Source organism: Lonchura striata, chromosome 6 (genome assembly GCF_046129695.1).
Source record: "Lonchura striata isolate bLonStr1 chromosome 6, bLonStr1.mat, whole genome shotgun sequence".
In the NCBI taxonomy this organism is placed as follows: domain Eukaryota; kingdom Metazoa; phylum Chordata; class Aves; order Passeriformes; family Estrildidae; genus Lonchura; species Lonchura striata.
Window position 1 is genome coordinate 14,548,020 of NC_134608.1, and position 26,192 is coordinate 14,574,211.

Here is a 26,192-nt window from a genome sequence, read left to right on the forward strand (position 1 = left end):
GCAGTCCCAGCCTTCTTTTCCCTTTGGCCTTACATGAGGCAGACTCTCTCACATTTTGGGTAGCCCTACTTTGTAAAATGTTTAGTTTCTGATCCACACTCAAATTAGAAAGTCACCTTTGGTAAGAGCAAGCAACTCAGTCATCTCATCTTGGACTCCTACCACTGGAACCAGAGAGTGCACTCAGTTTATCCAGTCAACATGCTGGACAATACTTGAAAGAGAAGCAACAGGACATGCAGGAATCTTTTACAGGAAAGGCTGGGCACAACCACACTATTTACATTCCTGTTTCTCTGCAGGCATTTCCGTTCTCTGGCAATTTCTTTCAGCAACATTTCTTTAAGCAACATTTCCTTCCTTCCATAGGAAGGTCTTAATTATGCCATCTTACCAGTTTTTCTCTTTTGTTTCAAAAAACACAATCCTTCATTTTCCTTTTTTCCAGTAAAATTGAAAGACCAGTTTCTCACATGCAGTCAGTGTATTGGAATTGAATTTCCCCAATACAATGCAGTCTTAAACAAAGATATGCAGGGATGAAGAAGTGAAGGTTATTGCTTTCTTAAGAGTTGATGTGTTGTCCTGTCTCCCTAGGGAGAGACCTTACTACTTCCCTCTCTCTACTTGTCTATCAAAGCGCTGCCATTAACCCCCAAATGTTTTACCTCATCCCCTGTGGGCTCCAATGAGTTAATAACCACAGCAGCTCTGCAGAGAAAAGCAGCTGAGAAGAAATACACTGGCAAAATTTGAGGGCTTATTTATTGGTGTGAGCCATGGAAACATTCCTGTAGGACTTTCACAGCACCTCCCTGCATCACTGTAAACATACACAGTTTACATTCATTTCTGCCTAAATATCTTCAGAGAGCTGGGGCAGAAAGAGTGAAGTATGTCTTGCAGTAAGTTCTTAGGTGATTTGGGGCATTTCCTGATACAACAATGCTGAACTTGGACATTTCAAATCAACATGTGGCACTGTCAGGCATCTTTGCATGCTGTCCTTGATCCCAGCACAGGAGAGAAGCTACTGGGAACTGCTTAGGGCCTCCCATGCAGAAGCTGAAGCATCTTTGAGAGAAACAGAACTGCCCTGGGAGGTACAGGACCTGTGTGGGCATGTGATGGCAGGAGGGACAGCAGGAGCTTGCCAAGGCACAAAGGTGAGGGAGAGCCCCACATCCTCTGCCAGCCCTGGTCCCACAAGCTGTGAAGGCACCACAGTGCTGTTCTCACAGGTGCACTGTGCAGGTGTGGAGGCAAACTTCACCTCCCTGCCTGCAAAGCCCGGTGTGATGCTGGTGCAGTGCCACAGAGGCAGAGCTCCACGGCTCAGCTGGAACTGAGAATCAAATGCTGTGCTGGGAGCTGCCGCTGGGCACGCTGAGCTGCCACTCTTCAAAGGGCTTGGTTGTGTAAGCGGACCAAGGGAATCACTAAACCACAGACAATGAAAACAATTTTAAATGAGAGACTAAATGAAAGGAAAAAGTTGTCAAAATGTCAAGGTTAATGTTTTCATAAAACTAACCTGGGAATGGCTAGACAGTATAAGTGTAAACCTTAATTAAAAGTTTTAAAGTGTGAATACAAAACTAGCTTCAGTCTAGACAGTCAATAAATCTATCCTCCTTAATGAAATACTGGTCCTTTTGGTATTTCTGGTCAATTTTCTTCCTCATCTTTGCAACTATGTGTAACATTAATACTCCGATCCTTATCTATCAAAACCAGAGGAGCCATGCAGAGCAGGACCACAGCCTTCAGCCTGCCTCCAGCTCCACGTCCTCCTGCACCCCTGGCTGGGCCAGTGGTTCTGGCTGTAGCTCTGGGATGGGCAGCAGCGTCTGAACACACTCAGCAAGCTGGGCAGTGACACATCTCTGTCCCCACCCCTTGACTGGACCACGATGGTTTCTGCAGAAGCAGTTTCCTCTGTCTGCACAGTGCCTGGGATCTTGAGGCAGTCTGGAGGAAAAGCATTTCCATGTCTTACAGCCTGGCACTGCTCTTTGGATAGCCAGAGATGGCAGAAATGGAATCTGCAGTGCCTCTGAGAAAGCCTGGCCCCAACATATCTCCAGCAGATTTTAAGAGATCATTCTGAAGAGCTCTGAGACAATGTTTTCTTGCATTTTGTTGTAAGTGGGTATCATTATCCAGAGTTATAGTTCTCTATATATTATTGTTCAATGTTCTTGAAATAAAATTATGTTTTGATTTTAAGAAATGAAAGAGAAATGGGAAAACTTTGCATGGTCTCAAATTGTTTGGTTATTACTGGCTTAGGGCATACCATATTTTATACACTGTGCTCCACATAAATTTTATAAAGAATGTATGTGCTATCTGAAGACACATGGAGCAGTTCTTTCTTTCTTCTTTTCTTTCAATTGTTGTTCACACTTGTGTGCACAAGCAGAATTTGGTTAAATTATCAAGATTTTAGTGAAATCACCACACTGTGCTTCAACTCAAACCTCTCTTAGCCCATTTTTCTTAATCTTTCTGTCCTTTTCAAGTTTATAATTGCTTTCCTTGATCAAAAATTCCTATTTTGTGACCAACAGGTGTTCTTTTTATAAAATACACCTTATTAAGACACAGTTTGCAGCCTGTGCTGCCAATACACTGCAGATTTCCCCAGAGCAGGATCTGGCCTTGCACTGTGATAAAAACCAGCAAAGTCAGGAAAATGGTGCAGGGACAATCAGCATGTTGATAACAAAGACTGAAATTACCAGCTCTGCTATCTGTTCCATCTTATAGTCTTAAACTTGGACTGAAATTTGCTTTAATTTGTCTGATTACCCCAGCATGAACTCCATAGGTGGACTCCTACTAATATCATCAATATCATCTCAGCACATGAATAACAGAATGCTAAACAAGTATTATGGCTCTGTAACAAAATAAGGATATTGGAATCTTATATCAAAGCAATTTTTTTAGGGGGCCATAACATTAATTCAGCATTCTGTTATTCATAGTGCTCAAAATAAGGTTGTTTCATATGTTCCAATCAACAGGGAGCAAACACAGGCAGCACTTCAGCTGCCCATGAACAAATACGGTTGTGGTAATTTAGTGAGAATAAGTATAACAAGGAAGATGACAGCTTTCTTCAGGAAGGTCACTAATCAAACAGAATAGATCAGAAGCTCCTATCTTTTCTGTACAGAAAAGACAATCTGAAGTTTAATTTCATTTTCATAAGACAAAACAAGAAAGTTATTGTAGCATATAAAGCCATGAGCATATTGCAAATATTCCAACAGAAGAAAAGCATAAGCTGAGAGTCAGATACTCCAGATGAATGTCAAAATGTTTTGACTTATGTATAGATTATAAATTGCCAAAGCTACCCCAATTAAAAAAATGTAAGATCTTACTTTCTTCCCAAAGAGATTTCAACACAAGGCTGCTTTTATTTTTTTTCCCCAGTACATAAAACAATGGATTTAATGTGAGTAAATCCTTTCTGCCTTTGCTCATTTACTAGTGAGGAATCTCAGACATGAAACAATGTGTGACAGAACAGTAGAGAAAAATAATAACTCTACAGGAGATATATCCTGGCATAGTAAATCAGTGCTGAATGCTCCCAGGGCTGCTGCCTGCATTCATGGTTTTCTTTTATTTTACAGTGTTTTGTTAAATTGAAACCGGATGATGCTTTGTAATGAAAAACTTTCCTCAAAAAGCTTTCTTTATCTTCTTGGGTTATGATTTTGTTGCTGTTGTTGGGGGTTATTTGGGTTTTGTTTTTTGTTGTTGTTTTTGGGGGGTTTTTGGTTGTTTTTTTGGGGGGGGATTGATTGGTTGGTTTTGTACCGTGTTTTTTGCCTTTTTGTTTGTTTGTTTGTTTTGGGGGTTTGGGGTTTATTTGTTTGTTTGTTTTAATAAAGATAACTATATGTTTTTCCTAGCTCTGAACACAAATCTTTACAGTATAATCTGCAGATCTCTGGATCTGCAGAGTTGAAAATTTCACCTCTGCCATTGAGGCAAATTTCTGAAGATAGAGGTCTAGAAATTCAAAGATGTCTGTGAAGGTGACATACTCCAATCCAAGCATATTGGTACGGGCAGGAGCAGTCCCATAACTACAGAAATATCAGTAGTTCCTAGAAGTTTCAGTCAGAAGGAAAGAAGATGGAGAGCCTGTACACCAGTGAGGGACAAAGCCCAATGTGAACAAACAGTTTTGGGCAGAAGACAACTGGAGGGCTACAGTGACTGTTTAGTTGCCTTTGGCACGGGGTCATAGCTCATCCTGGAGAGGAGATCCAAGCACTGATGGAAGATCACTACCCCAGGCCTTGGAAGCCCAGGAGATCCCCAATGCCTGGCAGTGCTAATGCAGTGGATGCTCCATCACCCTGTGCAGCAGGACAGATCAGGGCTCTTCCCTCTGGCCCCAAGGCTCAGTTTAACAATGGGCTTGAGCCACTAAAAGCCATGGAAGCTTCCTCGGGAGCCACTACTGCTGCACCACCAGACAGCAGCACTTTGGATCCAGCCTGCCGGGAGCTTGGCTCCCTCTCCAGGAGCAGTGGGACACCACTGGCACCTGGGAGACTGGAAGCTCTTGACTCCCCATCACTGACATGCCCTGCCCCACGGGACTGGGACACAGAGGTGTCAGCTGCTCAGCTTTTGGGCATCACACAGGCCCAAAGTCATCTCCAGACCTTCCCTGGGATGTGGCAGGACCCAGTACAAGCCAGCAGGTGAGGGAAGCACTGGGGAACAGCTCCTGGAGCAGCCTGAGGAGGGAAGGCTCACAAGAGATGCCCCAGCCCGTCTGTGCCTCCTGGGGCAACTTCACCACTTTCACCTTCCTGCCACCCAAAACCTCCCTGTGCTGAGACCCAACCTGGGTACACGGTCACTTGTTGGACAGAGTTTTGCTTTTGGTTTCACTAAGAATCGCTTGGCTTGGGAGAATTTATACTTGGGTATTAGAGAGACATAAACAGCCATAAAAATTCGAGTTCTGCTTGTACAAATGATCCACTGATGTGTGTTAAATGCACTCTATTGCTGCACTGAAGTCAATTTGCAATTGATCATATTGCATTTCTAGTGTCAGCAGATATGAAAACATGTCATTTGCCGATGCTTAATGAACCTCTATGCTGACAAGACATAAATAACAATAAGCAGCTCTCCAGTTAAGGAGGTTAACCAGCAAAGTACTCAGTGAAAGCATTAAAGAGGTAATCATCTGGCAATTGCTGTATATTTGGAGCAGCTGCCCTCAAGGATGACTAAACCTATGCAAGGGACCATTACAAGAAAAAAGGAGGGAAAAAAAAAAGTGGCAATTAACTCCATGTTAGAAGCTGAAAAATTCTATCTGGACGAAGAAAAAAAAAAGTAATTGCCTTTCTGGATTGCATTTGTAGTCTTTTCCACAAGTCATTGAGGTAATCTGCTTAGTGGGGCTCTTTGAACAAACCCTTTGACCACCTTTTTCCTTTGGAAAGGAAAAGGCAAAACAGCAAGTTGCTACAGTGTTGTTCTTCTTAATTCTTCCTGGTAATGGTCTTCTTTTCTTCTCTCTTTTTTGAACCTTTTTGTTTCTTCCATGGGTATTTTAATCCTTTTTTTTTTTTTTTTTTTTTCAATTGGGACAAAGTTTTCAGTTTTCTACAAAGTCAAAGGAACACAATAAAAAGGAACATTACCAGTGCTTAGAAGCATTCTACAAAAGTAAAACACAGCAGATTAAACTTTGTTTTATACTTAATGGAGCAATTTAACAGTAGCTACATTCACCACTGGACTGAACAGAAATTTCAAGTTCAATTCAGATTTTAAGTAGATGTAAATGGTGTTTATATTTCATCTATGAAGTGCAGGGCAGCAGTTTTCTGAGCAACCAAAGGAATCCAAAAGAGTTTAACCTCTCATGGCTCAGATAAAGCCACTACTCACAGGGCAGGGTACACACAATACCAAACAAACAAACAAGAAAGCAGTCATATTATTAAATCTATTATTATATACTATTAAATGCATTTAATTTATATACAGGATGACTATAATAGTCATACTATTAAATGCAGACCTGAAGGCCAGCAGGATCTCCCATGCCAGAGGGGTTAGAGTTGGGTGACCTTTAAGGTCCCTTCCAACCCTTAGCAGAGCAGGTGAGCTGGCTTTGGCAGTGCATCATTCTGAACCAGCACCTCACAACCTGCAGCTGCTTTAGAAAACCACCCAGAGGTCACATTATCACCCCAGCCAAAAGGAACACTCCAGTGAAGATGAAGGAAGAAAGGGAACCTTCCCTTCCTGCAGAGGAAACACAGAGATAGCAGAGATAATTAAGAAGGTGATGCATTTTGGGTAGTCAGTAATGACTGACTATTCTAGTGGCAAAAATTCCCTGCTGTTTCAATGCTAATGAAATACTAACTGTGCAAAATCACCCCATGTATGAGACTGGAAAAGGGGGTTGTACATCATAAGAAAAGCAATTAGAAGGAAATTGCCTGTGTTCTTGTATGGCCTTTGCCATAAATGCTATCAGGTACCACATAAATCCTTCTAATTTCAGGCAGTCTCCAGCAAAACAAAGTCCTAATCCTCTCTCCTGTATACATCTTATGCTATTTCAATGCAAATATATTGCCCTTTTACCACAATAATCACCCACTCTCATATCACATTTTACACCAATAAATGTAAAAGTAAAATCAGACCAACAGAGTTCAGTTCATTAACCCCATTTTGCAACTCTAGAAAGTGGAAAATGGGACATGTCCCTTCTGACATTTAGACACTGGTACTCCCAAGTGTGCTCAAAGGAGCCTGTCTGGGTTTCCCTGTCGTTACTGACAGCTCCCATAGAAATCTGGACTAATTTGCCTCTACTTGCATCTTTCAACATGCAGCTCCTGTTTTTTCATACACAATTAAGGTGAAAAGTTTCAAAAATTGAGTAACAGCTCAAACCATTAACATGGCTACTTTAAAAATTTTTTCCTTTATTTCAAGCATTCTGATAACTTCTTGATGACCAAGTTCCAACCCCTGAGTGCCAAACATAAAATGTTAGGGACAAGAGACAGGGGTTTCCAACATCCCTATTACACTATACATCAACAATTGGAGATGAAATTTAGGAAGGGTAATTGCAGAAACACTTCTCAAAGGGTATTGAGATGTGCTGAAGAAGGCAGTGTGCAATAAAGCAAGATGTCACAGAAGCCTTGATTTCTATTGCCAACAGTTAAATGGAACCCAGCTGCTGTTTTGCCAACTACAATTTGAACCAAGCATGAAGGAGAACGAAATTACAATCAATAACACAATCTTAACACCACATTAAATATATCCTTCACAACAAGCATAGTTATACACTAATAACTCAAGCACATTCCATGTCACATAACAATACTCTAAAAATACATTTGCTTTCAGATGAGATTATGTATGGCCAAGCAGTTTCTTCATAACTCACACCTGAACTTAGAGGCTTTGCCCAGTCCTGAAAGCTTTAGTCAAATTTAAAATTTGCTCCCAGGTATGATTATATCTCAATCTTATAGAGATACCTTATTATTCTTGCTGGCTCTTGCTGGGAAGAGAAGAAAAAAAAAACCCTTTATGTAACTCTGTGTTTGATTTTTCAGAAATTAAATAAAAGAGGAAGTTTTGTTTGCACTGAAGGATGAGATTTCCCTCTGGATTTGCTGCCTTCTAGATATCTTTCAGTATAAAACTGCTGTGTTTTTTAAATGGATTTTGCAATAATCTTCTTTAGCTAAGGATGTAATGGGGGGAAAGGTGAATGAATACAAATGCAGGGAAGAGGCAGTGTTTGAAGAGTTTGTCAAGATGCTTTTTACAAAGATAAGGTGCCTTCAGATGACGCCAGTTGTCCAAAGGTAGGGAGCAGGTATATATGTCAGGGGAAAGGCAAATCAGCTGAAGTGCTGAGTGGTGGCTTTTATGGGACAATGTGCTCCATTTGCTCTGCAGAAGGAGCAGTGAGATTTTCACACACCATTCCCACATGCTGCTCCACCAGTGAGTGTTAGTGCTGGTGTGAGAAAACCGATGTGGAGGCGGATTTCTTTCCCCAAAATCCCTCCCTACATGTCTCTTGGATAATACAGCACTGCAAAGCTTTCCTCAGTGATGCCAAGCTCTGAGTTGGGAGTGCCACTTCACACATTGCAGATCTGTTTGATTTTCTCTGCAACAGAGAATAAAAATATTTCAAAGATTTTGGCAGAACCTTTTTGCTACATTCTCTGTTTCCAGGCCTGTGTTGGTTCTGATCCCTCTGTTGGGGTTCTCAGCAGAGGGATATGCACAAGCAAAAAGGTATGTAGTGCAGCAGGAGCCTAAGAAAAAAATGTCATACAAAACAGGAGCAGTACTGTTGATTCATTATCAGATAATACTAGTAAGATGAGGATTAGGTAAGCAGGGGAGCCTATTAGTAAAAGATAAAGATAAATAAATTCTTCAGTTTGTTCAAGGTATTCGGGGAAAAGATGTTGTTCAGATTACCTAGAGCAAAAAAACTTCTAAGGGCCTCTCCAAATGAGATGAGACAAATAAATTGCCTCAATTATCTCTCTGTGTCTTAACCAGGGTGTTTACTTTGGGAAAGGATTTTTCGTGAAAAACAGAAACACTTTATCATTAGATGAAGAAAAGAACCACCTAATTATATATAAAGCCTGACTTTTGGAGCCTCAAATCTTTGTGCAGGTATCCTACAAGGATTTGAAGTAATTTGGCTATTATACAAATATTTGTATAGGCTTCCCCTTGGAAAATCCTGTAAAAACAAAAATGTACTTCTTTTTCTCAGCCTAGACACAAATATTCTTATTGGTCACAAAGAAAAAAAACATTGCAGAAAGCACTGTTTGCATTTCAGTGTCTGCAGGATCAGACCCTGTGATCTGACACCTTGACAAAATTATAAGTTGGCATGTAGAAAGCACCATTCATCAAGGGAAACTAAGGGAAAAAATGGTTATTAACTCTCAAGGTCAGTGTAGGGTGATCAATATTATTAATTGCGTGTGGATAAGTTGGGACAGCAGTTCAGCACTTCAGCAATTATCTGAGATTCAATACAAGTATTAAATACTAACAGTATTCAATCATGGGTGGTTAAGAAAGGAAGCTCCCCATTCTGCTCACCTTTAGCAGGTGAAAGTAGAGTTCCTGCAGACTGCAGCACAGCCGGATACCTTCAGCCCTGTGCTCAGACCAAGCGTGATGGGAGTCACAAAGGTGACATTGTGCCTGTCTTGTCTTTCTTTACACTGGAAACAGAATCCTCCAACTAGCCCAAAATGCCCTTCCTTAGTGATATTTCTGACTTTACCATAAGGTGAAAATTCCCAAGTCCACCCAGACCTCCTGTTGGCAAGAGATTGCAGCATGACTTTATCTGTGTTGGAACAGGAAACAGCAAACATGCATCAGAACACGATTTTGGGGAAGAGCGAGTGCAGTAAGCAGACGTGCTTGCTTACACAGCACACAATACCACAGATATTTCTCCTCACAGTCCTACCAATTAGTCAGAAAAAATCCCTGCTGAGTTACCTAATTTTATCATATACAAAATCCTAAATCGAGGTTTCACTTACCTGTTCAATGTGATTTCTAAATCCTATTCAAGATGGCAATAAAACACAAATTCTTAATTTCTCAATGCATGAACATTTTAACTTCTACAGTTTTATCATAACTAAAGTGTTATTCCTATCCTATTTTCAAGTCTTCAGCTGATTTATCATTCCAATTTATGTTATTTGATCACTTTGTTCCCAGACACTGACTTCTGTGGTTAAATACTTATAGATTCTCACTCACCCTGAAGTTCTGGGGAATGGGAAGGATCCTGAACTTGTTCTCTATACTTGGTTAATCTGGGCCAGCCGAGAGCAGACAAATTCCCAAACAACAATAATTACTATTAAAATTTGAAATAGTCCCCAAATATATCAAACATTTTTTTAAGTCCTTGGCTGGAATGGCCAGGCCTTGGCTGCTCTCACAGAAACTGCTGGGAAGAAAGAATAAGCACTATGAGGCTGTTAGTCATACCACTTGTTGCTTGCCTGAAAAGGCCTAATTTGCTATAGTGATAAGCAGAGATGAGGAACCTGAACAGAATAAAAGTCTTGCTCTTGCTTTGCACCAGAATCTCAGGTGGATATTATTACTTATAAATTCAAAGACTGCCACTGGTTCAGAGCTAAATTTCAGGCATTCATCCAAATTAAACCCAGAGCTTAAACCTTTTGACATGAGCATTGCTGTCCACCAAGCATTTGTGTAATTAATATATCTCTTTTTAAAAACCTTAAAAAAACCTCCAAAAACCCAAAATTCAAAACTGTATCAAATGAGCTGGAAAAATACAGAGAAAAAGAGGCATTCAGTGAGAGCCCAGAAGCCATAGCTCTGACTTACATAAGCAAGGACAAGAAGTGTGTTCTATATAAGAGAGTTTCTTTTCCTGTCATGATTCAAACTAATAGTGAAGGTGTGCTCACTTATAAGATGAATTCCAAAAGAGGGACATTTTCTACTGACAGCATTAGCCAACCCCAATGTGCATGGGACCATCATTCTCCTCCAGTCCCACTGCCAACATCAGCTGTTCTTCCCATCAGCCTAACCCAAGTGAAATCTCTCCTTCTAGCAAATAGCACCTGCTGAGGCACCTGCTGCCCCAAGGCAGGATTATTGACTGGTGAGGTTCCCTAAGCTTTGTACTGATGTATTAAAGACGTGACAGCATCTGGAGGAGCAAAGGGAGGGTAAGAATCAACTCAAACAATCACAAGAAGCAGTAGATGTGCCTCTTTGAAGGCAGAGGTCCTTGATTTCTGGTTATTTTAATCAAATTTTGCCTATGAAAATTTGCAAGTAAGAGATGTTGGTGCTGATTCAAAGAAAGAAAGAAGTACAGAGAGCTGAGCTGAAGGAAGCACATGGGTGGAGGAATTCACTTGAAGTATCACACTTTCAATTACATTGCAAAACCAATTTAAGTTATCTCCCACTTCAGGATGCCAAAAGTATCCCTGTCACCTTCCTCTGGGCACTTGCCTTCAGCAGCTTCTCTAGGATGCAACACCCTCCCAGGTGTTTCCCCAAAGAACACTGGATACTGTTCATCCAGCAAAATAATCTCTGCTCTGTTCCAAGCTCCAGGTCATGATGTGAGATACAGGGAGCACAGCTGGGTCCATCACTAGGTATGGCTGACCACAGGGGGCCACATGGCATCCAGCAGGAGAGGATTCCTCAAATGAACATGAGAACAGCAGCTGGCTGGCCCCAGAGGAGTGGAGTTCACTTCTGGGCTGATGTTGCAGTCATGCCCTAGACCTAGCAGATCGAGTAGTGATGGCATTGCAGCTTGTTTGCACAGAGCAATAATTGCTTTATGCAGCACTCCTGACTGCAGCAGCCAGCATGTGGGAAAGGAAACCTGGAGTGTGGAGGTGACTGCCTTAGGGAGCCTTGCCTTTGTGGAGAGGCAAGACCCAGTGATCTCAACTCTGTTCCTGCTTTTGCCACAGGGCTCCTGTGCAAATTCCCCTCCTGTGCTGGACTGCAGCACCCTGGTACTGTTCCTGGTATCACATTTGTTTTGACCCTCTCTTCATTACACATTGTAAGGTCATTTAGGGTCTTTATCAACAAGGCACCAATGAAACACACATCAAATTGTCAGTGTCCTTTTGTTGCTTGATCTCCCTCAAAGTCCAAACAAATACACATGCCTCTCTGCAGGGATCTAAGCACAGCAGACTGATCATGAGGAAACTGCTTGCTGCAAGATCTGCCTAGTTCCTTCATTCCAATACCTCTGTGGACTCTGCTTTGTCACAGGGACATTTCTCTCTGTACACCTCTATGAAAAATCCTGAGAGAGAGAGAGAAATGTCACTGTAACACTACTTGGTTAATAAATGTGCATTTTTCCATATGGAAATCAAGAATAAGTAAGTGGACTCTGTTCAAAATTTCAGTCATTCACACCACCTAGATACAGATAAAAAGCTAAATCTAATCAAACCAGCTGCAAAATATGAGATGTTGGACAATTATAGAGACAAAATAATATTGTTTAATGATATATCATGTTGACACTATTACCTTCTCACCAGAGCCATCAACCCACACTGGCAAGAGTTGGATTCTCATTGATGTAAGTAACATTAATCCCACTGGAATTAACCTAGTCAATATCCATTGGAGACTTACCTTTTACTTTTCTACAATTACTTCCACTTTCAAATGTCCCCAGGGTGATGAATTGTGGATTTATACAGAGCCTATTGCACTTTTCAGACTTTCACTGTTGCTGCACTTTTTTAGTTGTCCCAGTTTTTCCCCTCACATCTCCTTTTAAAACTTTGGCCATATAATTCACTTAAGCTTCTAAATGAGATACCTCTATAAAGAGCATCTGGGTCAGCCAGCCTTAATTTGAAAATGTCATTACTCCCACACTAAACTTCTCCAATCAATCCCACGGCAGCCATCATGGTTTGTATGTCTCCCAGAGCAACCCAAGTGAAACTGTGGTCTTTCCATCTGTCTAAAGAATGAAAATATGAGCAAGGGGTAAGAAAACACCACCCAGGTGGTGAAGACTTAAATTGCCCAGGGAAATAGAGTGAGAAACTATGCTCGTTTCCACAGATCTTTTGGGCTGCAAAGGTGCAAAATTTTATCTGGAAAAAGGAAACACAGTAAGTTTTTAGCTGGTGCATGGCTCAGTTCCAACTCAACTATCTATAAGTCAACATTTTGAAAAGTTCAGAAATATTCAAGATGCTCCTGAGGTTCAGAATATCATTACTTTTATTACTGTGTCTCCCATACAGCCTTTCCTGCAGGCAACTGGAGAAAACTGTTTCTGGGTCAGTGGAGTTTAAAGGATTACATCTCATCTAAAGGTGGGATGCTTTTCACTTTCTTAACCTGAAAGCTAAACAGCTACATTCCTAGTGTCCCTCTGCAGCCAGTTTGATGAAAAGATTTTCAGAAGGCACTTCTTTTGCTCCTATAGTAGCTATTAAAAATGGGCTAGACACCTTGCCCTCTGGAGCTGCTTACCTACATATTTAGCTCTAAATATCTCTGGGAGCCAGACCTGTATCTTCAGCCATAAGGGACTGGATGCAGCTGGAGGTGAAGGTGCTTCCATCCAGGTGTCTACATGTGAGTGCTGAGTGCAGGCTGCAGTCACTGGCAGGGTTTGCCAATACAGTGAGCAGACCCTGGAGAGCATTTCAGCCTCCTCTCAAGCAGAGAACCAGGTTTGACTGTGTGCAGATGTCTGGTGTGGCCTGCAGCTTCCGGGACAGAGAAAGTCCTGTGCTAAATCTTCAGGTCTCTGGGGATGTCCAACCTACTCCAGGGCATCTCAAATGACACCAGAAATATATGTTTGAGCAATTGAACTGAGCCCTGGATGCTTGGACACCTCTCTGGACCACTCTAGCAGGACTGGCAGACCACCATTGACTACAAACCAAGCACAGAAAGCCATTTCACATGTAGACAGCTCCATGCAGATGCCAGTGGTTGCCTAACTCCTGTTAAAACCTACCCAGGTGTTAGACACAGGTTGGGACATAGCAGCACCCCAGCAAAGTGCTTTTCAGCACGTGTATCCCATCACTTGCTAGCCATTTTCCCAAGGAGGGCACACAGACAGCACAAGCAAACCCAGTGTCTCTGGTCACTTGTCACTGGCACTGCAGAAACAGGCTCGAGGACAGACCCAGCTCTGTGGGTTAATTAGTGTTTAAAAAAATTAGGTTAAGTCATTGATATAAGGGGAACAGAACCTGAGCCCTGGAGGAAGCATCTCCAGCAGAGTCATTAACAAAGCTTAAAGAGTTTCACAATTCCTGCTCTGGCATCATGACCACAGCCCCTGTACAAACTGATATTAAAGGTCAGGGTCTCCTCCTGTCTGCTCTGCCCTAATTACAAGCAGAAGAGAATTGTAAATGCCTCTTTGAATTTCATCAGAAAACATATGGACTTAAGTTATCATGGTAATAAAAGGTAATTCACATTTGTTGAGCTTCAGTGGGGCATATCAACAAAAGCAGCATGTTTGGAACAGTGTATTTTCTTAACAGCTACACCAGACTCTGGGTGCTCTGAGGTGTGCTTCGATGTGGTAAATAAAATAAGTACTTTGGGTTCAAACTCAGTATCATTAAACTGTCTGTTTATAAAGAAATGGCAGGAGATATTTAAAATATGAATGCAAGGACAGGCTCTTCAATCTCATGAACCAATCTAGAGTTAAGTGAGTGAATCGCTCATCTGCTCTGTGAACTAATAAGAGGAGAAAATCAACTCTGAGAAACCAATTATAGTTCAACACTACTATCCTCCAGGATGTGATCTCAAAGTCAAGTAAGTCTCCAAAATCAAACTCTGGGACTCACTGGGAAAGTTCTGCATGCTAGAATAGAGTAAACTTGTTCCCAGAAGATCTAAATGGACACATCCAAATAAAAAAAGCAAGATGGCAACATAGCATGGTCAACCAGAAGCAGACATATAAAACCCAGGAGTTAAAATTACAGTGGTCAGATTAGATTTAGCATTTGAAATTCCAATCAAAGCAGGACAGTGAACAGAATGAAGCATTAACTGTGCTACACTACAGTGAAACATGGATTTGGGTACCTTTTAAATATACCTCAAGGTTTCTTTATGAGAGGTTCCTGTCATATTCTCAGGACACCAGCTCCTAGTACTCTTTAGAAAATATGTTGTAGGGCTTAATTGTGCACTCTTTATGATCTCCATGAGAAAAAATATTAGTGTCAGATAATCTAGAGGAGGCTCAGATGCAGTGCCCTATTTGGGACTGCATCATTTTGTGCTGAACTTAGAGATTGCTCTCCCTGGTGGAATATGTCAAAGCAGAAAGGACTTTTAACAGCCAGGGCTCAGTAGTCATAGTCCCTGAAGTCCTTGAAGAAAGAAGATCCCTGTGAAAGAGAGAGGCTCTATTTCATCCACTGTGCCAGTTACTATATAAACCACCATGGCCCTTTGCCTGGATTTGGAAGCCCCAGGCCTGATTTTCAAAGAGACCAAGCACCTAAAGTTCCAGCTGAACTCAGCAGTTTGGGAAAACAAACTCACAATAGCTGACCAGAAAAAATGATATCCCTCTTCTGAGAAAAAAAAAAATTGATTTAATTTTCTTTTAACTTTGGCTTCTCCAAAAACAGAAAACTATATTGTAAATTCACCTCAACATGAGAGTTGAAGTCACACTCTCCTATTACAGCTTTTTTGTGAGGTAAAAACTTAAAATCAATTTGTCCACTAGGCTAAAGACCCTTTAGCTTTGGGGGAAGGGGACAGGAAGAAAAAAAGTAACCACAAACTATGTAGTTACAATTTGCCTTATGCAGGCAGGATGATCAGGAAACGTGTATGTATTTTTCTGCTAGGTGGAGCCCAGATGAACAGCTATAGCTTGGACATCTTAGAGGAGTTCACAAGATGGTAACAATAATCAACACAAAGCTTTTCCCCAAGACTGTATCTATAATCTCTGTTTCTTACTCCATCATCCTGCAACTGAGGACAATTTTGTTTGTCTTAATGATGAATAAAGTGGTTTTGAGAACTGCTCTGGGCAACCATCACTGAGATATTATTGTTTTATGTAGCCCAAAGTAGTTTTGGGTGAGGGAAGAAATGTCAGAGCTGTCTGCTATTCTGCTGATGTAAAAATAACAAGATTGCTGCATGTTGGTCTGAGTCTCAGACATGAAAACCAGCTCAGAGAACCATTTGCTGATGGCATTGATGTGCAAGTGGCTCAGGTTTTTTGTAGGGTCTGAAGTTCTCTTGAGCTTTGACAGTTATGGGTGTTTTCATAAATGAAAGGAAGGACCCAAACCTACTGACCCTGAAGCATTAGCCATTCAACTCTACTGTGGATCTTGTGGAAAAGCCCACAAGCCTGTATATCAGCAAGCTGTCACATCAAGCAGCTGAATTACTGTGTGATGACATGAGCCACAGCATCCCATGGCATCAGAGAGGGGAGACTTTTCTTGCAGAAAAGAGCATTGAGAAAGCTGAGCAGCGGGACCCTCGGGACTGTTGGGGAACTGAGTGACTCAGCCACGCTGCTCTGCTCCATGCTGCCGTGGCAAAACTGGCTTTGCATCTAAATTAGCTCATTTAAGTGCACCATCCTTTCCTCCCTTATGTGACTGCATAAGAAAATTTAAAGGAAAAGGCAAAACCCAGTCTTTCTAAAATCTACAGCCTGGTTTATCATCCATAAATACAGCACTTCTCCAGGCATTTCCTGGCTGATGCTGTTCCCCACCAAATACCCAGCAAAATCCTAGAAGTGCTGTATACTAGAGCTTATTAATATGAAAATAATTGCACAGAACAGACCAAAGATAAAAACACCAGGGTTATTTCAGATGCCTTTAAATATTTTTTTGTTATAATTTTTGTTACTATAAATCAGTATTTCCTAACCAGCAGAGCACACTGTGATGGTGAGCTGTACAAATCTCAAGAATGAGGCACAGCATCTTGTGCCTTCTAATTAGTTCTGCTGGCATAATTGACTCTGGCTAGGCACCAGAGCTGGTACAGCTGTGAGCTGACAAGGCTGTGAGGAGGCAGGAGCAGGTATAGAAGATGAGCAACAGCAGCATCACACACCTGTGAGAGAGAAGAAAGGAAGGGGAGACCCCAGGACTGAGGGAAGAATACATAGAAAAGACCAGAAGAAATAGAGAAGGAGTGACAGGCAGAAACAAATGAGAAAGAAGGATGTAGTAGTTCTGTTGTCTGCCTAAAAGAGCAAAGAATCTCTGGTTGAAGTTGATGATGTATATTTGTATTAACAAAGGTCCTGAACATGAAATACTTGTTAAAGATTTGGTGATTGGCTGTTAGGGTTTTTTTATGCTATTGCACAAAATCCTACCGAAATTTTTTTCACGGCCAGTTTGCCAACCTTTACTGACAGAACAGAAACAGAGAAATACCTTTGGAGCAAGATGTGGGGACAAAAAAAAAAAAAAAAACCACAATAAGAAGTCCACAAATTTTCTCAATTTTCATAATATTAAGATAGGAAAAATTGTGGTTTTAAGGGTAAAGGTATGGATTCTTATGGATTCCCTCTAAGGGAAAACGTATATATTTTTCTCTCAGTGCATCCAGAGTATTCTCTATAAACATACAGGGTTGTTGTTAAACAACGTTGGCATTGATATTGTATCCAATTAATTCACACATAGCATTGGGAGGGAGAATTAATACATTCCCTCTTATTCTTTCTTCTGAAATGAGATGCTTTGTCATATTAATTTTCTATTGTGCTATAACCAAATTCCTTCCTTAATTTTTTTAAATAGTTCTAGACCTGCTTCTAGTGAGTGACAGTAGCAAAAAGCATTTTGCAGGCTAGCCCCTGCCTTTACCTAACAATTTGGAGAGTCTTAAATTTTTTGTTCGTATTTTTCTTTCTCCATGAATGCCTTCACCACAAAGATGCTACCTTGGTGCTACCCACAGGAAGAGCTTCCCACTACAGCTGACACTGATGCTCCTCAGCTCCTAGTTTCTGGACTCCTGCAGTTCCCCACAGCAACAATTCCCTCCTCTGTAGGACTTAAAATTTAAAAGCAGTGTGTAACCTTTCTCACCAGTGAGAACCTTTTCAGACCTGTGAGCCTGACAGACACACAGAAACAACCTCTGCTCGGCTTTCCCAGAGGCTGCAAATGGGTCACTCATCCTCTCATTGGTTTCTCACCTCCCATGACAGCTGAAAGCAGGGCTTGGCATCACATGGGTGAGATAAAACTCTTATAGGGCAGGAACAAGTCACAGGCCTGATGCAGCATGGACATGTCAAGGGTGGTCAGGGTTCATTTGGACATGCAGCCCAGCATAGTTTCATCAGACAAGAGATTTGCAGCAAGCCCCCTCTTTGTTTCACAGTACCCTGCCTAGGCCAAAGGTCCTTTGAGGTTTATCTAAATTACAGTGGTTCCTTCTTATTTGCCCATTATGAGCATGCCCCTGTTGGAGTCAAAACAGATTAATGATGAGGCATGACTCTTTCCTGCAGAAATTTTGCTCTTTAGATACTATAATTTTTCTATTTTTTTTTCCTACTTTATATTCTCTCTTCAACCAGCTTATAAAACAGAAGTGTATATCTGGGTATAGAGAGTGTGTGCTTTCTCAAATTATCGCAATCCTGTTTTCAACTCTGGATACAACTGTTACCTTCCACTTCTCCAACAAAATAGCTGTTTTTAATTAAGGAAGGCATATTTTTGCTGCAGATCAGCTATTTCATACTAAGCTCCTTCAAAACTTTCCAATATACCATCTGGAGATGATGATTTGCTGCTTTTTAAATTATCGATTTGTTCCAGCTCTTCCTTCTGACACATCTTGATTACCAGAAAGGAGCAAGTCCCAGTAGGTATCACCCTGATATTCTCTGTGCTGAAGAGCACTGCAAACAAACCATTTAGATTCTCAGCAATGTCCCTATCTTCTTTAATTTCTGCCTTTAATTTTCAGTGATCCAGTTTCTGAAATAGCAGTTAATTATTACAACTCTTCTGACTGACACACCTGAAGCACTCTTATTTTATAATTTTAGCATGTTGCAGTGCACCATGCTTTCTTTTTATTTTCCTTTCATCTAGTCTTTACACTAATTAATAAACCAATGTATCAGAAAACTAAGGTTAGATTTTCAGATTTTGAAGGGTTCCCTGACACTCAGTTGTACTGACTTCCTCTTTGTTTGCCCAGTATTACTGTTGTTGGCAACATACATGCCCTCCAGACTCTATTATTGTTCTTAAGTGGAATTCATGGCATCTTCCTCTACTCTTCCCTCAGGAGCTTTTGTGACAAATCCTCTCAACACAACCAAAACCCAGATGCTCTGAAATTTCAGACACTTTTTTGTACTTATTTCCCACTAAGCTACAGGACTGTATTACATTAATAGGTCTGCTAGCAGCTACAGATGCAATCTTGTCTTGAATTCCTTCCTGCATATTGATTAAGAACCAAAAATCAGGATATCAGGATATCAGGATGTAGACACCTAAATAAGGTGGTATTTTAATCTGAAATTTCATACTGACTTAAGGCTCTGGCCCAAGCTGGGAAAACTCACCTTTTTTAATACTTTCCAAAGGCAGTAATTGGACAGTACCTGGCAAACCTGGGGTATGTAATCCATACCAGTAGCAACATGGAGTTGGAAACTGCTTGTCAACAATAGTGGAGTGATTTGAATACTTCCAGACATGGAAAGGGTGCATGGCAGGGATGTCAGGCCATCATTGCCCATCTCAAATGAAGCACTTGGCCTCCTAGCAGGGAGCTAGAGGGGAAGAGGGCACACCCACTTGTAGGGAGAGGATTTCTGTCTCAAAAAGAACTACAAAGCTTCTGGGTTGGAAGGAGGCCTGACACTATAGTTTGGTGGTTTGGGGTCTCAGAGCAGAGAGTCAGTGTGCTGATCCTAAGCACTTCATCTTATCCATGAGCTCAGTGCAAAATGGTCCCTAAAACAAAGTGTGTAACTTACTGCCTGGTGCCTGCTGAGACTCGTCTTCAATATGTAGGAAGAGCTTATCTTTCTGAGACAGAGATTTAGGGACGATGTTAAAGTCATGGCCTGAGCCCTGAGCCATCTCCTGCTCAGAGCACTCACTCCTCAGGCCCAAGGAACATCCAGCTCCTGCCTGAAAACGTGACAGTTGTTTGGCAGAGTGAGTTGAACTGTACAAGTCCATGCGAAAAGCAAAGAAATTTGAACAGGCTTGCTTTGGGCTGGTTATACTCCTTTCTGATTGATGTTCTTTAGTATTTTCTCCTGGTTTCCTTCTACTGACACACCTAAACATGGCTGGACAGCAGATTGCTTCCCTACCCAGCTCATGCCAAATCATTACTCATGCAGCAAAAGCCCCCACAAAATGTCAGCTGAGCTGTCATTCATTGTTAAGAAAAAAAAAAAAATAAAAAAAGAAAACTTAGAATCCTACCACTCGCTATTGAATTGCTGTTAATGATTTAAAATGAGAGGACTAAAATGCAGCACAACAGACAATCCTCAAGTCCTTACAGTACTGGCCTCCCCAGTGGCTCTGCTCCAAAGGAGGTTAGGACATCCTTTCTCTGATGGCTCTTCCCTTGCCAGCCACCTCACCTCCACCACTGGCCATGTTCACTTCAGCCACAGAGAAATGGGTGCAACAAACTCAAAATGGCTCACTCACAGCTCAGTGGTGGCTGCAATTAGGGAGGCTTTTTAACCCACCCAGATACCTGCAGGAGGTTTGCTTTTGGCCTCTCTGCCTGCAGGTAGAAAGATCTTTTGGTTATACCCATTCCGATAAAAAAGATCTCAGGCTGAAGAATTGGAGAATTCGATTTATATCACATATAAAACCCTGGTCGCTGCCTGGTTACACATGCAGACAGAGACAGAAGCCTTCCTGCAACTGGGGAAAGGCCTTTGATGTTCCCTTCCATTAAATATTCCTCAAGTACCCAGTCTGGTGACTTCACGTTGCTACAGCTACTCCCAGGGCATCTGCTCATAACCTGTTCACCTGAACATAACCTCTTCCACTTCCTGCTAATCTTTTCTGGCCAGGTTTGAAGCCTCTGAACCAAATGAGATGAGAGGATGCTAATAAAACAGCACTTCGACAGAAAACATCATCATAACCCCCTGACCTCTCGGACCGAAAGAACCCCAGACCCCCCTTGGCCACCTCCCATCTTCCCACCCTGAACCGCCCGCGGACCTTCGCCCTGCAGGGCCCGCAGGTGCCCCGTGTGCCGGCACACGCCGGGGCTGCCGGGGGCTGCGCGCCCCTCGCCCCGCGCCCGGCCGCGGAGCCGCCCCGGCGCTTACCTGGGCCAGGCACGTGTGAGCGGGACAGCCCCGAGGATGGCGCAGGAACCCGGCGGGGAACCCGGCGGGGAACCCGGCAGAGAACCCGGCGGGGAAGGCGGCGGTCCCCGAGGAGCCCCGGAGCGGGGCGCTGCTCCCCACGGCAGCAGGAGGCTGCGGGCGCCCGGCTGGGGCACAGCGCTGCTCAGGCGGTGGCTCCGGGGCGGGCAGCGAGCTGTGGAGCTGCTCCCCGCCTCGGCGTTAGCAGCGCGCCAGCCGCGCGGTCCCGGCGAACAGCATCGCCTTCAAGCGCTGCCGTCATCTCCGCCGGGGCCGCGGGCCCGGCCGGCTGGGAGCGGCATCGCCGTACGCCCGCTGAACGCCGGCACCTGCTTCTCCCAAAAGAAAACGAGGACCCCAAAGAGTAAAATGCAACACAGATGGAAAACAGGGAGGACCGCATTGAAAGATGCTTCTGGGTCAGGGCTGTGCCGCTTCCCCGGTCCAACAGCACCATCTCCTGGGTGGCCTCGGCCGCTCGCCCGGCTGCCGGCAGCTCACCCCAGAGCATCTCCCCGGGAAGACCCTCCACAGCTTTCCTCTGCCATCAACGCGTTTAGTTTACCTGCTTTCCTTTCAGACGCTATCAATATTCTTGCAATTGTTTCCTTCCGCATCCTATTGCTCGTCTTTCATAAGTATCACATATGGATGAGTAAATAAATACGGAAGAATACTAGAATTTTTATAATTTTTTTAATTCAGCAGTACATCACATTCTTTGAATACCAGCCCTAAATATACTCTTTTCCTGAGCTGTGAAAGTTTAAATATATATCCAGCCTTCATGGAGCACATCCTCTTTGAAGTAATCAAAAAGTGCTTCTCAGAGAATCTTTTCTTCAGGAAAAAAAGTTACTTGAAGAGCTGTTTAAAATTTAGACAAGTGAAATTATGGAAAAGAGTAGAAGTGGTAGATTTCATACTATTACTATTCACTGGGGAAATCCTGACTGACAAGCAATATTTCAAAAATACTCTTTGTAGTGTATATTTGAAAGCTTTAAAATGCTTGTTTAGATACACCCTGTAAAAGCATGTGATTTTCACTCGTAGATAATAGGTTTAAGACTAAAAGCTCCAAAATTTTATTCTCTCTGTAGTATTATCATACAAGTAAAAAGTAACTTTTGTATTTCAGTTTTCATTAGTCTACAAAGTGAAGATTTGTTTCACTCTTTTGAGGCTAAATTGTATGAAAAATCCTTCATGCTTTGAAGGCAGTGCTTATATAAGCCAAAAAAAATTTAAGTCAATGATTTTTTTTTTAATTCAATACTCCGAAGGCCCTTTTAACTTAATTTCTCTTAAATGCCTAGCAATATTTTTCAGAAGCTCACCTTTAAAAGATTCTAAGTAGTTCCCTCATGCAAGTTTTAAGTTAGGAGGGACAGTATGTAACTATAAATACAGGCATACATGCCTGCACCTGTACAGAACTGTCTTGTGGCTTTTTATATAAAGGTGCTGCAACAATGAAAAGAAAAAAGATTCATTTTCCCTGTTGTTTGCTAAATTAACATCTTTTAGTGGCAAAGTTCTTTCAAAATTCATATTGAACTTGGCCTTTGGATTCTTCTTAGTAATTATAAACCATCACCACCTGCACCTTAAAGGGTTTTGTTTCTTCTTGAAAGGGGAGTATAAGCCAGCAGCCTGCTCTTCTGCCAGCATTTCTATGGCCCAATTAAGATGTGATCCTCCAAACTGCGAAGATACAAATGCTTATTGATTATATACAGCACTGTGCATTCATCCCAGTTACACTCTATGACTACCATGGATTTTATGGAGTACCATGATCTTTCGAACTAAAACCCTTTTCTCCTGACATACTCCCTTACTTCCAGAAAAACAAGGCATGACAAGAAGCTGGATGATTGGAAAAAAATAGTTGAAGATAAAACCTGAATCGACTTAGCCATTTAGCCATTTTCTGTATAACTAAAACCTGCTTATCCTGGGAGATTCCAGGAAAGGCCTCAAGTAGTTAAATCAGTGAGGCCATGATCAGGTCACATCAGAGACAGCACTGCTTTGACAGAGCTATTAAATGAAAAAAAGCAGCATCCCAGGGAAAAAGCCAAAACCAAATAATGAACCACAGCCCTTTACAGAGCAGTGTGTTCATCCCAACTCTTTCAGCCACAAAAGCAAGCTTGACCTACCACCCAGCACCATCAACAATCCAAACCCTTTCCACACTCTTTACCTTTCCTTATTGTCTTTCCACCTTTGCTCACAGATTTCTTAACTTACAGATGACATGTATCTTGTAACTAATGAGTGGTTTTTTCTTCTATAGTCCTGTAATATGGATATTGAACAAGCCTGTGTAAGAAGATCTGGTTTCTGCAGAAGGGACATGCAAATCAGATTAGACAGGGATTTATTGATCAGGCTGCCAGCTCTGCTTTTTAATATTGCCCATCTTAGATGCAGGCACTGCCAGGGTCTTACTGGGATTCTTGGTGACAGCTCAGGAGAGATTTTATTTGGTACAATTCTTCGATTTCATGTTCTGAAGCTTAGTTGTTTTCCGTGCACTTTGTTAGTATTTACAGACTCCCAGAAAACTCCTGCCAAAGATTTCTAGCCTACTTTTTAAAGAGAACCAGAGAACTCAGTGAGAACATGAAAATAAGCCTATGTTTGTTAGACCTAAAATAAAGGCACTTGAGTATTTCAGGGCATTTAGATGGTATAAAGTTTTGGGTTTTTTTTCAGAGCAGACAAAGAATGAAGAATATTGACCATGTCTAAACATTTGGTAATCAAATTAAGGCAAGCCATTAGGGCTGAGAAACACAGCTGCTGTGTAACCTGTTAATATGCCCTGAGCTGTTGATAGGAAAACAACTTTTGTTGTAATTGATTTTAATGCTCCTGATACAAAATTAGCAGCACAATAGCAAGTGTTTACAACCTGCTTCCTTCTGCTCCTCACCAGGACCAGTTCAAGAAGAGCAAAGAAACCTTATATCCCACTTTGATGAAGGTTTAAGACAGTAGGTCAGTTTTGGAATATGAACAATCTCATTTCCCTAAATCAAAGCACCTTGTTTTATATCAAAGAGGTATGAAATGCTAGCAAATAGAAAATATTATCTTAATGTATGATCTGGTGGATAGGTTGGTCCACTCAGTTCAGCCTTTTAGCCCAGCAGCAACACCAAGGACAGAATAAAATCTAAGTAATTACAGTCATGGTTTCCAGCTTGGCAAACACTCATACTACAACCCTATAATAGAATAACAAGCCCACATAAGTTTACATGCAATCACAAGTCCCTCACTGTAAGCTCTCAGCAGGGCAATTCAACCAAGATGGATCCAGCAGCATCTCACCAGAGGAGGAGGCAGCTGGAATTCCTGCCTGGCTCAACACACAAGAACACAAAGAGCAAGAATAGGACTGGCAGCTCCTCACACCCAACATTGATCCATAGAAGCCCTGCAGCTGGCAATGCTCCTGCACAGCCCGGCCACCTGCCCTATCCTTACCACAGCAGACCCAGCTCGAGACCAGGCAGTTTTGCATTTCTCTTCACCAAAGATTGCAAGGTCAGGTCCCCATTTTTGCTCTTGGCTGTCCTCAGCAACTTCATTCGGCCTGCCCAAGGCACGCTGTTGACCACTGTTACCTCTTTGGTCTTCACTGAATGGCAGAGGAGCCCAGGAAGAACAAACAGCTGTAGCAGCTCCCCCACCCCCTCCCTCACCTCCTGTGACAAGCTGCTCCTCCTGGGGAGAAAACAAGTCACCTTTCCTTCACAGAACCTGTCACATCCCCCTGACCAAGGATTCCTCATGGATCCTTCCAGCTGGCACCAGGCACCAGTATTAGCTCAGCACACTCACTGGTAGTCACCTTATTCTCCAGTATGGGGTGACTACCAGTGCCCATGCCTGAGAGCAAGAGAAAAGCAGGTGCAAATCTCTCCTCAAAGAGGCATGGGTTTTTTCCTCAAAAAAATCAGTTTATCTGCAGCATCCCTTTGGGATTGGAAGCAGATGTCCCCTTTTGCTTCTAGTGTGAGGGACAGAAGATGAGAAGAGTGCATAATACTGCCCATCTTCTGAAACTATTCCCTAGAACTAGTTTCTGGGGGGAAGTATTCTCAGTCAACAGCAAAATAAAGCTCTTTGTGAGCATCTGAAATTTACAATTTAAGATGGTCTTTTTTTTTATTGCAGCTGGTTTAACATGATCATTTCCTTAAATGTAGAACAACTGTGCATGCACACATTGGCTGGAAATGTACAGCTTGCACAGGAATGCAGGCAGAAATCCCAATTTCATTCCCCACTGTGGCTTTGTCATGAAAGCACTATTGCTTTTACTTGCTCAATAACATGTTCCAGTCAGGTAGATTGATAGAAACACTACAATGTATGTTATGCAAAGGTTTAATCAAGTAATTAAAATCCAAAGAGGGGAAGAAAGTAGAAAAAGTAGAAAAACTTCCCTGGTTTTTAAAAGCAGGAACTCCTGCTGGGAGAAAAGTTTTGCTGCATAAAGTCTACCTGACAATGCTGAAGTTCCCTTTATGTTAAATGGCTGGCAAATATTACTGAAAAATATTCAGCTAGTGCAGAAAACTAGACAGCTATGAAACAGCAAATTCGGGGGATTCTTTTTTTAATAATTTATTTAGTAGTCAGACTAAGAGTTAACTATTGAAGCAGAAAATAATTAAATTTTCTTCATTACCTTTTTGTTTACTGGGTACATTCATTTCAATAGGTCAATGCAAATAACCAAAGACTTCTGGCATTTACTTTCTAAATATTGTTTTACATTCAGAATGGCAAAAACTACTTGTGATTAGCCATAAGAAAGTTCATTTAATCTGCATTCAAATGCTCAGAACAAACCTTCATTGACCTTAAGGTCTGCGTGATGTGATGTGGCATATGAACAGAAAAAATCTTGCACTCACACCTCCTTGCCTTACAGGCACAAGTGACTGCCCCAAGTGGAACTCCTTCCTACACAGTGGTCATACGGTGACCTCCACAGACCTGCTGTGGTGACCAAGTGAACACTCACAGCACACACACTGTACCTAATCCTGATGGCCCTGACTGCATTACCACTATACAGTAAGCTTACTGTTAGCAGTTTGGCAAATGTCAGCAGAATGTTCTAGTATAG

At 42.0% G+C, this 26,192-nt stretch overlaps 1 protein-coding gene across 3 annotated transcripts in view; it reads right to left on the reverse strand.

Moving 5' to 3' along the window:
* Positions 1 to 21,382, reverse strand: part of LOC110481152 (protein TUNAR) — a 157,932-nt gene extending 136,550 nt beyond the window's left edge. For 2 of the 3 annotated variants that reach the window (XM_077783973.1, XM_077783972.1), the window contains exon 1: positions 20,996 to 21,382. The gene's annotated coding sequence lies outside the window, so the exon portion shown is untranslated. The remainder of the gene's footprint in view (positions 1 to 20,995) is intronic. The other variant, XM_077783971.1, reaches the window with a different exon arrangement.
* Positions 21,383 to 26,192: the final 4,810 nt, after the last annotated feature.